Source organism: Paramisgurnus dabryanus, chromosome 11, assembly GCF_030506205.2.
Source record: "Paramisgurnus dabryanus chromosome 11, PD_genome_1.1, whole genome shotgun sequence".
Taxonomy (NCBI): Eukaryota; Metazoa; Chordata; class Actinopteri; order Cypriniformes; family Cobitidae; genus Paramisgurnus; species Paramisgurnus dabryanus.
This window is the reverse complement of record NC_133347.1, coordinates 34,038,441-34,042,717: the sequence shown is the minus strand read 5'-3', so window position 1 is coordinate 34,042,717 and position 4,277 is coordinate 34,038,441. Positions and strand designations below refer to the sequence as shown.

General features: G+C 35.0%; 1 long non-coding RNA gene across 1 annotated transcript; it reads left to right on the top strand.

Moving 5' to 3' along the window:
* Nucleotides 1-384: 384 nt before the first annotated feature.
* On the top strand, nucleotides 385-2,343 carry LOC135753318 (uncharacterized). Its single transcript, XR_010533593.2, has 3 exons — nucleotides 385-848; nucleotides 1,934-2,133; nucleotides 2,231-2,343. It is a non-coding gene; the product is annotated as an uncharacterized lncRNA (long non-coding RNA).
* The last annotated feature ends 1,934 nt before the right edge of the window (nucleotides 2,344-4,277 follow it).

Genomic DNA, 4,277 nt, shown 5'->3' with positions numbered 1-4,277 from the left:
ATCAATGTTTCTAAAATCTGGTCAAAGATTTAACATATAACCAGGGGCGAAAATTTCATTTAAATGTTGGGGGGGACATTAAACATAAAATATTTCAAGAATAATTTTTGAAAGGGACACCAATAATACAGGCAAAATTGTACTTGCAAGGAAATGTGTACAGATAAAAAACGTTTCTCTTTCTCTATGAACGGATGCAAATTTACTTTTAATACACATGAATGCAGAGGTGGAAAGATAATAAAATATTCTACTTAAGTAAAAGTAAAGTTATTGGTCTAAAAATCTACTCAAGTAAAAGTCAGTCATTTTAATTTTACTCAGAGTAAAATAAAGCAATAAACCCCAAGAAGCAGTGGGTTACCAGTGCATTTTATAACAGCTAAAGGCTCGTACAGACTACATGACTTTAAAACGTTGGTCCGAACTGTGCGGTTCACACTACATGACTTGCTCTCTGTGAAATCAGGAGTGTTCACGTTGTTGATCAGTTCACACCACACGACATAACGTGACTGCCCCACAACAGGAGGTAACGCACTACACGAGTTGAAAACAACTCTATCACCCGGCGATTCTATCTTGTCCACAAACCACGTTTTGTCAAGAAAAATCACGCGATAAAACAAACCGGAAATGACGCGAAACAACACGCGCACCAGTAAACCCACAGAAGAAGAATGAAGACGACGCGCAAAACTTTTGTTTGTATATATAGACTTCATACAGAAATTCGTGCTGCAAACCGTTTGCGCGATGCAAAGCCGCAAAAGAAAAAAATGAAGAGATGTGTATGTGGAGAGGTGGATCAACACCACACGAGGACAGCAGGGATTTAAGAGTTGGAGGTGAGTTAGGGTTGCCACCTGTCCCGGTTTTACCGGGATTGTCCTTCTTTTTAATAACCTGTCCCGGGTTATGTATCAACTCTCCCGGGACACTGAATGTCCCGGTTTTCGAAAAGCTATGTGAATATGAAATTTAGCGCGCGCACGGCAGAGAGGGAGACCTTGCGTCTGTGTGTGTGTTTGCCTCATTTAGCGCATGTAAGACAGAGAGCATCCTGATTGGCCTGTTTCAGAACATCAACCAATCACTTGTCAGTGCGTGCGGGCTTTTATCTCTTCTCCCGAACCAAACTATCAGTGTATCTAGAAACAGGAGCGCCATGGCAGAGGGAGAGTGCCCCAAAAGCAAAAATATAAGACACATTTTACACCAGACTACACGAAAGTGTATCCCTGTCTTAAAAGAGTTAAAATCTTGCATGGTGTACAGTTTGTAACAGTGACTTCAGCTTAACCCATGGCGGGTTAAATGATTGTAAAATACATGTTGAGGTGAGTTCAACAAGTTTAATTTCATGTGCATATTTGCTAGTTGCTATTTAGACCTGTTTAAAGGTGCCATGGAATATAAATAAAAACAGTTTACATAAATAGTATAAGCAGCTTTAATAAATTGTAAAACTGATTTACATATTTTAACATAATGAACAAATAATTGTGTAACACTTTACAATAAGGTTCATTAGTTAACACATGCACTAATAATAAACTGCACTAATAGCATAAAGCAATTTTTTATCTTTGTTAATGTTATTAATACATTTATTTAAATCTTGTTAACATTAGTTAATGTACTGTGAACTAACATGAATAAACCATGAACAGCTGTATTTTTATTTACTAACGTTATCAAAGATTAACAAATACAGTAACAAATTTACTGCTCACAGTTAGTTCATGTTAGTTAATACATTAACTAATGTTAACAAATAAGAATTGAAAAAAAGAGAATTGTAAAGTGTTGCCAATAATTGCATAGGCCTATAGAAATATTATGCTATGGGGGGGGGGGCTTGTGAGCAAACCAATTGGCCGGGTCATCGATATGTCCAGGTTTTTTATCAGACATGGGTGGCAACCCTAAGGTGAGTACAGCTTGTTTATATAGGAAATATAGCTGCATGCTTATGTTTGGCTATGATCACATTTAAAATATCAACGTGTTGTCTACTGTGTTTAAAAGCTGTGTTTCTTGATTTAATTATCGTTCAAATAGAATAGGACAGGCTTCGCAAAGCATGACTTGGAGAGCGTTTGTCTTTGACCCTGCGATTCTATGCAACAGGTTTGTGTGATTTCATTTCAAATGAATATGAACTGAATGTTGTCATTACGTTTTTTTTCTGTCTGGGTATGTTTTTGAACTTTTTGGTGTCATGCAGGTGACACGTTCAAGTCCCTCAGGTTCAAGTCCAGGATGGGGGACCAGCACCAATCCCACAAATAGTTTGGGATAGCTGTTCTGTACCAGGTTATAAAGGACGATTTCTTGAAGGTAGGGTTATTACAAAATATAAAGCTATCTATCTATCTATCTATCTATCTATCTATCTATCTATCTATATATATATCTATATATCTATCTATATCTACTACTTCATTTTAAAAAAAGAACACCCATAACATTGTGGACATCAGCAGTTGACTGTCTTTGATAAAAGTATTTTAGTAAAAACTATTATTAGAAACAGGGATATAGTTCCGAAAAGCACAAGTAATATTTATTTTTATGTCTATACATACCTGTATGGGCCATTCTACCGAATTGGTGCAAATTGACACTTCAAAAAAACTTCTTGAAAAAAGTGTGTTTTTTCCTGCAAGCTTTGTAGTCATACACATAGTAGAACATCTAAGGAACACTAATCTACTGATTGGACACTTTAGTTTCTTAGCATGTTTTTATACAGTTTCGAAATGTTTTCTCTTTCCCAAAATGTGTCACTACCGAAACACAACAACATTTGATATAAAAACTAGGTTTTTAATAGCCTATTCTGATTTTCTGTACATTAACCTTCTAAATATATATATATATATTTTTTTAAAGACAGTTTCATGGTTATATTGATTGGAAATATAATTTTAACAAAACCATAAGAGTGGTTTATCAAATGAAATGCATTTTGAAAGCAATATTTCTCTGTAATTGCCATACATGCACTGATACAGATTTGAAATTCAAGGATTCATTAGTTTAAATTTTTATCTAACTAAATAAAATTATGTAATCTTTTCTGATAACAAAACTTATTTTATTTTTCTAGAACATTATTTGTTTCGGTCGTGACAGTAATGTTTCGGTAGTGACATCCATATTGGATTGTCCATATTTTGTGTAAAAAAAAAGTAATTAGTTAGTCAAAAATTATTGGCATTATGAAGTCAAAACATACAGCACAAAAAATATCTAAAGCAACACCATATAAAAGCACTTTGCACGGACATAACGCTGAAGAGATGGCGGATAGTTCAGACCTTAAAGGGATGCAAGATAGCAGATTTTTGCGAGTTTTATGTGTATCGTGTATATTTTATGTGTTTATGTGTATATTGGCCAATATGTGGCTGCTGTGTTCACCGACATTAATACTGGCATTATTTACAGACAGAGTGCTGGAAGCCACAAGCGATTGCAGGTCATGTGACTAAAAACAAACAACCTTTCCTTGACAACATTGAAAGCTCGGCCTAACAGCTGATCATAACTGGACAAAGCGGGTTTTTATTTCTATATACTTTTTTATTTATATATATTTGTAGTAGTAAAGTGCTAGAAATCAATATCCTTTGCTGATAGTTCCTCATCATTGTGGAGAGTGCAGTTCATGGTTCCATAGAACCATCACCTTTTTTTTAGTATTTGTTAAATATAGTTTTTTTTTTAAGTTCAATAAATGTTACTTTTTTTAAATGAGACATTTTTAATGTAAACTGAGTGAGCAAAAGCAGTATCGGCTCCAAGTATCGGCTCAAGAAAATCGTTAGCCTGTATCGGTCATCGGCTAAGGCTAATGAAACAAAAATCGAATCCATATGGGTTGATCTCTAAAAAGAACTATACACACAGAACTGTCTTTTAACCATCTTCCTGTGTTTGTCCTGTCTTTTCCTCCATTTTTTTCTGACATTTCTTTCCTCCCTGTCAGATAATTCTTTGATACTTTTCAGCATCCCTTCTTCCCTGCATTTCTGATTTCGTTCTCTTTCCTTTTTTAAGTATTCTTGGTACCTTTCTGGGTCCTCCCTCAATCTTTGTCTGTATTTTCTCAGTCTGTCCGCTCTACTTTCATCTTTCCGTCTATGCATATTGGCAATTCCTCTCTCTCTGTAGCTATCTCTACAAATTAACCAAAGATATATACATTTACATTATTAGTGTGAGCCTGACCTGTCTACACTTAACAATGACATGTCAATTTACTATGA